Consider the following 13727-nt stretch of genomic DNA (forward strand, 5'->3'; position numbering starts at 1 on the left):
ATAGCAGCTTTAGAGAAAATTAGCCCTCACTGAGTGGGTAGCCAGGCTCTCAGAGCCACTTGGCTGTGATTACAGGATTACAGGTTTGGCAGTCTAGATTGAGCAACAGAGCTTCTCTTCAGCCAGGTGGGAGAGAATAGCTCTGAAAAAGTACATCCTGTATTGATGTTTTCTTTGTGTCTGTGTTAGGGGCATGCAAACATCTTAACGTTAATGGAAAAATAAAATTTTTGCCTCTTGGAATTAATTTGTTCAATAGGCCTTAATTCTGCTGCATGTTAAAATGGGAATTTTGTTACAAACTGTCCACATATAATGAAAAAACAATTTCACAAAAAGGCCTAGAACTATAAATTCATTGCAAGGATATATTGGCTAAGACTTTTCACATCCCCTTCCCAAATTATTAGGCAAAAGTTAGACTGTAAACTATGGCAGCACTTACCATTTTTTCTCACACAGTCTCAGTTTACTCCTAATGTCTCCCGTAAAATTGATAATAGTATTCCTTTTGATTCTCAAGGGATGTTCTAGAGTAAAGGATTCAAATTACACCCCATTTGCCTCCTGTATACTACAGCCTTTAAAAACGTCAGCCTACGTCTGTCTTTTTGTACGTTTTGGTGTGATATTGCCTTAGTCTATAAATAACACTCACCATATTATCCCAAGGATACATGCTTCTCAATAGGTTGTAGCTTAATTTAATCTCAGAGGCTTTTCTGTTGTTCTCATTTAGGCACAAAACAAATGAAAACAGACGTAAAGCCAAAAGTAGGAATGAATGTATTTGTGCCATGCAGCAAGAGCTTTAGGCACGGCTGGCTGGACTTGCAAGACAGCTGGGGTTTGGCATCATAGGCTCAGCGACTTTGCACTTTGCTATGCTCGGGGACTGGACTTTTGTCCTTGTGTTTATTGGTGCATGATTTTATGGTAGCTACTTTATTTGCTAAAGACACATTCTCTTTCCAGGAAGAAAGGTGAGGAAAGGAAAAGGGTCAGTTTTTTCTCGCAGCAAAGCATTCAACTGTAAGTGGAGCAAGAAAGCTTTTTTCAGGAATATGTAATTGGTTATAGATAAATTCCATGAGTGATTAAGAAGAAAAGAATGAAGAAGTGAGGACATTGTACAAGGAAAAATATTGCAATGTGTTATTGTGTTAAAAATCTAAAAAAAAGAAACATATTTTATAAAGAAATGATGACAACTTTGTCTAGCTCAAATCTGATATTTTTATCTTACTCCACTCAGTCATTGCCTATGATACCTTCTGTTTTGCATAACACACATCTGATAGGAATTTACATAATCATCGACTTACCTTTATAAAGTTATTTTCCATATTTCTATTATATGGAGTACATTATATGATCTGAAATTCTCTTTTTCCTATTCACTGCTGCATCCCTTGTGCTCTATTCCATGTCCCTGGTATACAATAAGTACTAGGCAATTGTTTTAAAATAAATTATTGGAAAAAAACAAAGGACAATGTCCATAAATGATTGAAAAAATTCTTATAAGAATTGTCACATTGGATAAGATGGGGCTCGTCAAAAAGTGCAATGAATTGGTCTTCTAATTAGTATTCATAGTTTTCATAAAAATCACAGACTCACTCAAAAGCCAATAGTTTACAGAAGAAATATATTCTTAAGCTTAATATACAAGGTACTCACAACTCAGCTCATGGTTGTTAGTATTACTTATTCATTAAAGTAAAATAAAACTTCCTTAATTAATTTTCCTTCTAATTTAATATTTGAGTTCTAGCTTTGAGGAGACATCTCAAATTATAATTTGTTCAGTATAGCAAGGAGTTTTACAGCTGGATTGTAGGGCTAATATTCCATATATATATATATATATATATATATATATATCTCCATGTATATATAACCATCAAAAGCAGGACAATTCTCATTTCTAGTTTCAGTTTCAATCCTCACTAATTTCTGATCAAAATGGGTCTACAAACTTAGAAATCAAGCTCATAGTGTCATGTCAGATGAGTATAACAGCATGATGTCTAATTATATCTCATTCAATGACTCGCTAAAAATTCTGGATATAAATCTGGTGGATTCAGCTTCTCAAACTTTTTACTCATCTATCATGAAATGTGTATAAGTGAAAATAAACATGTTTTATGGATTAATACATTTCAAAATCAATATTCTTTACTGTAGTGATAGTTCTGAAATTCCTTTTATCTCATGCTTGCTCCTTCTAGTCAAGAGGATTGCACTATGGGAAAGAAGAGGTTTCATTTCTGTGTTGTTATGTTTCTAAAGTCTAAGTATAAGCAATAAGAAACAAAAAGATCCTTGAACATAACAACGCACCTATTGAGAAATGTCTAACATACTCGTATAACTTATATATGTATATGGATGTGTATATGTATATACATATATACACACACATATATATACACACCCATATACATATATAAGATATACGAGTATGTTAGACAAAAATCAGTGTCCCTTGGATTTAGCTCAAGTGGTAGAGCACTTGCCTCAAGCTGAAGAGCTGAGGGAACAGAGTTCAGGACCAGAGTTCAAGCCCCATGACCAAGCTCCTCCCCCCAAAACAAAAATTCTGTGTCCCACAGATTTATATATATACATATACACACATAACATACATTAAATGTACACATATATACATATAATTGTATGACGCAAGAAGTTAAAACAAAAATATATATATATATATATATATATATAGTATATATAATATACTCCCTATAAGAAAAAGAGCTACTTCCTGGAATGGGACTCAGCAGAGAATTCAGTTGCCAAATTTGTTTGGAGTATGTGAGAAGAGAAAATATTTTTCCCTAATTGTTCCCATTGCTTTAATGGGTAATTTCAAAGCAAGAGGACTTCCAGGAAGAAAGGAAGCAAACAATGATTTTTCATTCCTCAAAATGACCCTGAAGAAAAGTTTCCCAACTCTACCAGACAGGTAGTAAGTAATGTCTAATAATTCTCTTTGCCTTCCACTGATGATAGGAAAGCCGTAGAATTATGTCTGTATACCCAAAACAGCATGATAATTCGTCTATATATACAAGAGAACAATGAAGCATGGTATAGCTGCCCAGGTAATTCTAACCTAGTCTCCCAGGATTAGTGGATATTTCAGAGAGTCACATACAAGTCAGGCAAGATAGAACTAGGTGTTACATGTCTTGCCAATTTCTCACTTCTGTTATCATTGAATATTAGATACAGTCTTGGGAGAAAAATTACAATTTTCTATCACCAGAAAATAGAAGCTAAAAGCATGTTTGGCAGTTATACAAATAGTAGTTATAGATTGAGAACTATAGTCACTAGAATTATAAACAACTCATCATTATTCACTTCTTCCATAAAGGTGTGAAAGGAGTTTGGTAGAAAGGGAGCATATCTACTTGTTCATAGAAGAAATGCATTCTTTTTTGTTACTATAAATTTGAGGTACAGAGGAGTGACAGATACATGTCAGAAAAAGAGTATTTCATTTTGAACAATGTCCCCTTCATTCACTCTTTTCCAGTTTTTCCGTCCTGGCCTCACTCTCAAGTTGTATACCTTCTTAAGAACATGATGTCTCTTTCCTAAATCCAGTAACATAAAATAAAACTTTACTGTTCTCTATATTGCACCTTTTACTTTACTATTGTCCCTATTACAACAGAACAATCCAAACGTAATAACATATCCCCCCCCCACACACACTTTGTCAGCTTCTATTAGTTGTGAAAGGAGTTAGTTCCATTTTTTTATTAATCAGATCAGTCCCCTCCATCACTGCTCCTCACCCTCTTTCCCCAAATAATCTCCACAAGCTTCATTATTGCATTTTTACATATGTACATGAAGTATTTTGGTGATTTTTGATTTGCCCAATTTCACCCTCTCTAGCTTCCACTCTACCTCTAGATCCCACACCTCAAAAAGGACCTACTTTACCTTTATTCTTGTTTTTTTTCAGTTTCTGTAATCAAACTCCCATAAGTAAGATCTTACATATTTATTTATTTTTAGCTTTTTTATTGTGAAAATACCATATCGAGGGGTTACAATTACATGGGCAAGATAATGAGTACATTCCTCATCAAGTATTGTTGCCTCCTCCTTTGTTTCCCTTTCCCATCCCTTCCCATCTCTCCCCCCAAACCCCCCACCCCGGCCACTAGCAACTCCCCCCAGCCAAAGTTGCAAAGTTCATTTTTCGACATAACGACATGTACATCTCAATGTTGCAATGAGTCAACCTGTATCCCTATTTAAGCATTTTGTTTTTTTCCCTTCTCCTCCCCAAGATAAAGAAGTGTGTATACAAGATGAAGGGCACCAATATCAAATACAGTGAAAACAGAGGTTATACCATGGGGGAGGAACATACAAAGAAACAAAAAAATCACATTATAAACACCTTAGGAACAATAGCAAGAAAGAAAAAAAAAACACTTGTGTCCCTATCTTGGAGATAACATCATCTTATCTGGTCATATGTGCATAGCTTTTGACCTTTTCTGCTTGTCCCAGACATAGACTAGTTATTGCAAGTAAGGGAAACCATAGGATCTATGTTTCTTTGGGCCTGGAGGAGATGTGGCCAGAAGGGAACCCTACTGCATGGTTGGTGGGAGTGTAAACTTGTTCAACCACTTTGGAAAGCAGTATGGAGGTTCCTCAAAAGACTCTACATAGAGCTCCCCTGTGACCCAGAAATCCCACTTTTGGCATTTACCCAAATGATCACAAACAAGACCATACTAAATCTACCAGCACACTATGTTTATTGCAGCATTATTTACCATAGCTAAGATATGGAACCAACCCAGATGCCCCTCAGTAGATGAATGGATCAAGAAAATGTGGTATATATACATACACACACACACACACACACACACACACACACACAAACACACAATGGAATTCTATGCCTTCATAGTGAAGTAAGCCAGGCCCAAAGAAGCATATCTTTATTCTTTATTTCATATTTTAAGGGCTCAAAAGGTTTCCAATGGAGGGAGTTCTCTGTGATATTTCCACTATATCTATATCTCTAACTGTATCTTTATCTATATATCTATGTCTGTCTAGCAGTACTTTAATTTGACTCCTCACCTACTCCCACTTTTTCCAACACTTGTACTCCTATTATTGAAGGACTTTCAGAACGTTTTTTTTGTTATATTCATTCACAAATGCAATGTATTTCAGTATTTCATGTTCTAACATTCTCTTTTCCTTCTCTCCCAAATTTCTAGATAGTATTTAACATGTTGTCTTTATAATGTGTGTGTGTGTGTATATATATATATATATATATATATATATGTTGTGTCTATATATACACATATACTTATACACATACATATGTTATATACATTTAATATAATATATGTGGGTATGATCATGCAGGTGTTTACATGTTTTAGGTCTCACCTTAACATATGAGTTACGCTAGGTAGATTTCTCTCCTTGCTCAACTTTCAGTTCATTGAAAACATGTTTGCATCCCTTTTCCCCATTAATCGTGGGGTAGCACCCTCTCTTCTGTTCCATGGCTTAGGAATGAGTTACATTTAAGCTTTCACCTTAGAACTCAGGATCTTTCCATTCTGCAGTGGAAGTGCTCTCCCCAGGTTTGAAGTGCTAGAGACAGTTTTCTTGACAGGCTTCAAACAGGAAAGCAATTCTCCATGGAGAAGAATCTCCCAAAACTTACTGGAGTTACTTTGATAACATTTCTCTGTTTTTATATATGACCTTCTTGTGGCTGCTATATCTGTGAAATTATCAAAACATGGGCTCCTTAAAAATGGATATTTATTCTTTCAAAGTGTTGTACTCCAGAAGCCCCAAATCATTATTGCTGAGATGAAATTAAGTTATAGTTGGGTTATGCTTCATCTTTAGGCTCTAGGAGAGATTCGGACCTTTGTGTCTTCTGTTTCATTGTGGTGATCTGATTTTTTTTCTTCTTTTAATTTCATCACTCTAAGTTTTAAGGTTGTATCTCTCTTTCTCTCTCTCTCTCTCTCAGTTTTTCAGGGGTGACATGACAAAGTACTATAGGGTAGATGGATAGGAAATGCACTCATTACCTTACTCATGTAACTGTAACTGTACAGTATCTTTACAAATAATTTAAAATTAAAAATAATTAAAATTAAAAATAATTTAATTAAAAATAATGTAATTAAAATAATTAAAATTAAAAATAATTTTCCCTAAGTTTTGGAGACTAGAAGTCCAAGACCAAACTGCAATAAGTCTACTTCCTGACTCTTCATGTCATTGTCCCTATGTTGACCTTCCTGCACCTCAATTTTCCCTTTTACTAAGAACACTAGGAATACTGGATTAAGGTAAACCCTAATATCCTTACATTAGCTGTTCTATCTCCTTAAAGATCCACATACAGATACATCTGAATTTCTGAGAATTAGGGATTCACTAAAAAAAATTTGTGAGAGATACAGCCCAGTCATTAAGTCTTTCATATGGAATTCTTATATAAGAACAACATGGATTCAATATAATTTCTATTGTAACCCATGTTACATTCCAATCCACATTATTTTATTGTGTGCATGTTTTCAGCTTTAGCACTTAGAAGCTCTTTCAGATTGGTTGCACAGTGTGTTGGACATGCTTTTAAAACACTCTGTAAACTAGGTGACGTTTCAAGTTCTTCTCCTATGTTGTTTGCTGCAGCTCCAGAACCCGTCAACGGGCATAGGGACTTCGCTCTTTCCATCAGACCCTGTGCCTGATTTAAATTATGTGATTCTATAAAATTTCTCCACTTGACTTTGCATGTAATAATCAATTATATAATCATTCAATATATTATCCCTGCATTGTTATTGAAGAAGGTAGTTGTAAGTAAAAAAGAAAAAAAGTTGTTGAAGATCTTTAGATTATAGTTGTAAATCTTTGAGCTATATTGAGTTAAATTTTGCTGACTCAAGGAAGTCTCGTGGTTTTCAATTTAGATAATGTCAAACAGTAAGATGATGGATAGAATTTCCCACAACTTTATAAAATAAAAATGTACTGAGATGTTGGGAGAACAACGTATTCTGCTGTAAATATAGGTTTAGTATCAGAATGACAATAGATATTTTGTGAAAAACATCTTTGGAGTCAAATAAGTTTGGTGAATTCTAGATTTAAAAATAAATTTAGCACATTTAGTAACTGTTGGAATCCACAGAATTTTCTTTATTCTATATGAGTTTTATTATTTTCCTGGGCTAGCTCAGTATTCTCTATTTACCTAAGTGTTTCTGGAATCAGTCTCAGTCCAGAAACATCAGAGTAAAAGAAATGTTTGTTTTACATGGAGTTTGTTTGTTAGGTCATCCCAGAAAACAGAAGTAGAGGACAGAGAATGCAAGAAAAACAAGATGACTTATCAAATTGGTCACTGTTTATGGTTGGCTAGTGTTAAATTTTAACTGTGACCTTTCCAGAAACCTTATGAAATGCATCATAGAACTGTCTGCCTGAGGCATAATGCTGGGGGTACCAGAATCTATTACTGGTGTAGGTGTATCTGTGATAGTCCCATCAAGGTTAACTGCTTTGCACATCTGGGTGCGTGTGTTGGAAAGTCAGGCTGGTCTCTAACAGTAATGTCAATTTGTTATGTCAGATGAGTCCTTGGGTAAAAATATAGAGGTTGAAGGCCTTAGGTCTCAGTGAAACCTGATGAGTTGCACACATGTCAAAGGTCTTCAAAGCCTCCTTAAAAATGATTGTTGCATCAGTGGCTCCTGTAAGCTAGATGACAGTTGGGACCTAAATATTTGATGCAGAACAATATGTCCTTTACCTACACCTGCCTCTTACAGAGCAAGGGCAAACTTTCCAAAAATTCAATCTCAACCATCTCTAATAAATAAGGGTAGGAGAGGAGACTCTAAAAGTTAACTTTGTTTTCATATCATAGTCAAATCATCTTGAGTGTCATATAAATAGAAACAATGATAAAAATGAAAATATCAATGCTATTGTCAACTATTACTCTTTAAAACATCATTATGCATACTACATTTAACACTTTAATTTTTAATAATTTCATACTTTTTATTTATTTATAAATCTGATAGTTCTTTTAAACGGCAGGTAAATAATAAAGCAAATTAAATTTTTCAGAAGATAAAATTTACCTAATATATTTCAGTACTCATAAATCTACATTGCATTCATATGCATAAAAGTGCATGAAGAGACTTTTAATTTAGCCTCTCTATGACTCTAAATTTTACATCATATAGTAAAATGTCAAAATATTCTTTATCTAAAGATGTGTGTGCATAGGTAGAGCTATGTCTGCATATCATGCATGGACATATAGATGTAAACAGATTTTTTCTTATAAGTAATTTTATTCTCTATATTTTATTTACTTAATGAGGAGTAAGATCTTATTGAGAGCAATTTTTATGGATTTGAGAATTCTTTTATCTTTTTATCATTGTTATTTAGTGTAAAGTTGAACGGGGGGAGTTACAGTTACATAAGAAAGGTAGCAAGTACATTTCTTTTTTGAACACTGTTACCTTCTCCCTTATTTTCTCCAGCTTTCCTCTCCCCTTACCCCTCTCTGCAAGTTGTAAAGTTCAATTCCAACATAGTGTCTAGTGAGTACCATTGTTGTATTAGTTCATCCTTGGTTCTGCTGTTTCTGTGATTCCCTTTATAGAGCCAATATATGTGCCTCATTTAAATTCAGTACAACAGAGAAGTCAGTTAATTAAAAACTTATTGTATGTAATGATAAGCACCTATGTCATCACAATAACATGATTGTTATTTCAAAAAATATAATAAAAGAAAGAACACACAGAATAACAATTAAGAATGAAAAGGAAGACAAACTGATAGATGGGCTTCTAATCCTTTGAGATATCCAGCGTTTGTTCTCTCATATTTTCACATGACCTTTTTTTAATTGGATCTGAACTTATAAAGTCCAAAATTTTAAAGAAAATAATCCTAATAAAATGTTGGATATGTATGAAAATTATTTGTTTGTGTTTTATAAATAATTCTTTTTAGTACACTTCACTGGAGTATTGTATTATAGCAATTGAATCAGTTTTATGTTATAAAAAATAGCACCAAAAGCCTTGAATTTTCAACATCGTTTGAAAATGTTGATCTTAGTGAAGCATTTCCTTATCATTCATTTAGGAATAACAAGAATTGCTATTGTTGGAAACTATATTTCCAAATAAAATTTAACTGCAGAAGGATAGAGGCTCAAATACATTCTTGCATGGGTAATAACAGAATACTTTCAAATATGATTATATATATTTTCTGGTTATGAGTTTTAGCCAAAAACTTCATTTAACTTTCACTCTAACACAAAGATTTGATACTATTTTTATAAAAACATATAAGAAAATAAATCCAGCTATATAAACTCAAAAATGCAGATACTAAAATTAACATTCAAAGGCTTCAGATGTATTTCCCACAGTGCTGCTTAATATTTTTAATGCCAACATGTTTTGTAATAATGTCCAGCTGTTAAACACCATTCATTTCTAAACATGGTTCATATATAAATCAGTAGACTATTAGCAAAATAAACCGTCCCCTAGTCCTATATGAATAAGTTTTCTTACAACCAGTTGAAGGCTTTGAAGAAATACAACAGAACAAATTTTGGAAAAGGATAAGATTGTGATCCAAACCAGGAAGAAATGCTCCTTCAGACTTCCTTCAGACTTAGTGTTAGAACATGAGCTCTTTTTATCATTTCTAGTCTTCCTTTGACTTACCCTCCAAATTTCAAAAGTTTCAGATCTATAATTATGTGAGGTATCTTGCTCATGTAACTGTAACCCCTCTGTACAGTATCTTTACAATAAAAATAATATATTAAAAAACCTGTCTCTCCCCTCTTCTCTCACTCTATCATACTTATTCCTTCCTTCCCCTTCCTTCTTTCCCCTTCCTTCCTTCCTTCCTTCTTTTCTTTCTTTCTTTCTTCCTTCCTTTCTTTCTTTCTTTCTTTCTTTCTTTCTTTCTTTTTTTCTTTCTTTCTTTCTTTCTCTGTATGCTATAGATAAATATTTCTTTCTTTATGCTATTTTTCCTCTTATGGATAACTTTAATATACTACTTTCTTTTTAAAATGTGTAATGTAAATTACCTCCATAATGACATTCACTATCAGCAAGAGAATATGTAAGTTGCTATAAATGAAGCTTTTATCGGTGTGGTTCTTGTATTCAGAATTGAATTCCTTAATATGTGTGTTGTGTCTGGGGCGGGGGACTATGTGAGACAGAAAGAGAGGATGGAAAAATATATAGTTTTCTTTTTCCCTTGACACTACTGGGGTTTGAACTCAGGGTTTTTGTTTCTAGACAGTTGTTTTGTTTCTGGCCCAGTCTTCTAACCCTGATCCTGGTTACTTCCAGGATAGATTCTTGCTTCCTGTGTAGGATTTCAAACTATATAAAAGTTTCTCCTCCCTCTCTAAGATAAGAAGGGATCTATATTAACATTTTATATTGATATCTGAGTGCAGTTAAAAAAGAAAACTTTCATAAATCTGAGATCTTTCCTCAAGTTCATTAGTCAACCCAGAATCTTAGAAATGATTTTACCAGTAAACTGCACTAGCCAGTTGGAAGTAGTTGATTTCAAATATGCTGATATAAGTAGTGATTATCTTTATATGCTGTATCTCCAGAATTTCATGTGATTGTTGTACCTCTTATCCCAATATGTTGATGAGTTTTAGAAATATGGATTTTTTGCTTTCATTTTCTTATAAGATATAGGAAGACTATTTTCAAGTGTTGCTGTATTTTCCATCTAATTAAGTCTACTGAGTTGTTAAACCCCTATTCAAATTATAAATAATACTACATAACTATTGAACTGCGAATAGTAAATCTTCAAGACAAAAGAATGTTTTATAACAGATTCAAGCATATAGACAAACCCACAGTCTTACATACAGACAACAAAAGGTTTGTTTACATATATACGTACATATATATATATATAGGTAAATATGTTTATACATGTAGCTATATAGTGAGAGATCTATCTAGTGATATCTGCTCATATATAAAATAGTTATAATATTTATAGTTATTATAATACTAAAATAGCAACTATCTCTTCAACTATGCTTATATGTATGTATATGTGTATATGTAATTCTGAGAAAATAGTAGATACTGATATTGACAGACATACTAACACAATTCCTTTGTTAGGACCTACAACAAAAGAAATACTTAATGTGTTTTTACTGAGTATTTTTGTAAATAAACAGACACATACCTTAAATATCTCTGGGTGATATTATCTTAGTTTGTTATTGTGTCACTTAATACTGGCTTGTGTCAATTACCTAAAGCATTCTCTTCTTTATTATCTTATATTCATGCAATACAAAGAGGAAAACTCAATTCACAATTATCTATTTACCCTAATTCATATCACAGTTCTCCTGGATTATTCTCTGTTAAATAAATAAATTGATATTACCCTAAAGCTAATCAAAAGTGAAATTCATTTCATTGAAATGCATTATTGAATGCAGGTTCTTAAGTATTTTCATTAGCTTCTTACTATAAATAGAGAAGCAGTGTACATGGCTGAAAAAGAGTTTCCTACAAAAACACTTAGATTTCCTCTAAGTATTTTGAGAAAATACATGATGAAATAGCCTTAAATGTCAAGTCTGTCCTTACCTCAAATTAAAACCAACAGTGTAACTAGTGTAGCAAAATCAAAATCTCTAAAAGACCACATGGAATTAATTAGACTTTTTTCCTCAAATCTTCCTCAAATCTTTAAACATAATGGGATAAGAAAAAAGAAAAACACATTGGCAGCTCTATGGCTCAGAGTATCTCCTGCTATTCAGAAAGGGCACAGTTAATCAAGAGAATGTCTCAAATGCTTGATAAGCTTACAGTAGCCAATAGATACTAACAAATTCAGCAAGAAGGTCCTACAAAAGGATTTGAAGTTGGGGCCGGATTTGTTTTCTGTAATTCTAGATAACAAAACAAGTTCTGCACTATCTCCTAAATGGGAAAGAAGCAGCTGAGAACAATAAAAAAATTAAGAAAATTACTGGCCAGATTCTATTAAAATATCAATTGCTGTACACTAGAAAAATTACAAGAATGTCATCTTAGATTGAGTAGAAATAGGAAACTAAAGAAGAGAGCAAGAACAATTCTGGAAGCAAGATACTCTAATTTGGAATAGTGCTTTCATAAAGGTAATTATTATTGAAAGTAATAAAACTATAAATAATGCATAAAGTTCTGCTTTTAAGATATTTTAATACAAGACTTTATTTATTTTTTAAAGGAGTTTGGCAAATAATACTGAGTTAAGTAGTACCAAGCAGTTTTAATTTTTATTACCTTAGGGATTTTTCCTTCTCAATATTATTCAGGTTTATTGTAAATTATTATGAGGACAATTTGTAAAATTAACAATTTTTCCAAGAACCCATTCTCTATTTTTTCCTCAAACAATTCTAAGCTGTTATCAACTTCTCAATGTTCCCTAAAGAAGTCCAAGGCAAAGACAAACATATTTAGTTATAATCTTTGGATAAAATAGCTTTAGTAGATTAGTACTGTTCTAGAAGAAACTAGAATTCCTGCTATTGACTTTCCAACAATGTATTTATTTAAAATTTGAAGTTAATTAAAACTTAAAAATCATGAAGACATGCAGATACACACACATATACACGTATATCTCTGAGATTCTTTCTCTTTATGATCAATTATTACCTAGAACAAGATGAGTAAACTTCTGTGAGTTATTAAAACTTATACTATTTGTAGCTTTTATTCAGCTTTGCAGCTGTATCTTGAGAGCATTCATGTAGCCTAATGAGAATAACTGTATTCCAACCATATTTACAAAAATTGGAGATGTGTAGGTCTTCTGGTACCACATTTAGCTAATGCTGACATTTTTAACGGAATATGGTAGAAACGCAAATAATAGATATATGATAAAGTAATAAGAGAATGTTTAAAATTTAGTTGAATAATATAAGACATCTTTTATTTTTTGACAAGTATTTCTGAGGGTAGTTATTTTTAGAACTGTATTTTTATTTATGTTTGTTCTACTTATTTATCTTTGAAAAGTGATAGAGATGGCAGTTTACTCAGTGCTTTACTTCCATTTTTTGTTTGTTTTTTGACTGTATTTTTTGTCATTTCTTTTTGGGTACTGGGGACAAACCCAGGATATTGCACTTGCTAGGCAAGCGCTTTGCCACTGAGCTACATACCAGCCCAGTTTCAATTTTTCTATTAAGTAAATGCTAGCCTGGTCAGAGCATCAGACATGTTAGACATAGTCTGTGCCACTGAGGTACTTCACACTAACCATTGCCAGACACTTTTTAAGAAGATTAATTTCAACATTCTGAACATCCCATTTATTTGTTGCCTTTTTATTACACTTGATATGCTAGTAAAGTCATTATTTTATTCTTTATCAATATAAACATTTTCCCATTTCTTAAGCTTGAAAGTCTTTGCAATGAGTTAACTACAGTGGCACTCCTACATTCTTCGTTTTCACTGTTGAAAATTTTCACCTATTGAATGTTAGTGTAAGCCTTTAAGTCTCCATAATGTAAATCTAATAAGCATCATCATTTTCCACATTTCAATTGGAGTATTTCT

The sequence above is a fragment of the Dipodomys ordii genome, unplaced genomic scaffold (assembly GCF_000151885.1).
Source record: "Dipodomys ordii isolate 6190 unplaced genomic scaffold, Dord_2.0 Scaffold136, whole genome shotgun sequence".
Lineage (NCBI taxonomy): Eukaryota > Metazoa > Chordata > Mammalia > Rodentia > Heteromyidae > Dipodomys > Dipodomys ordii.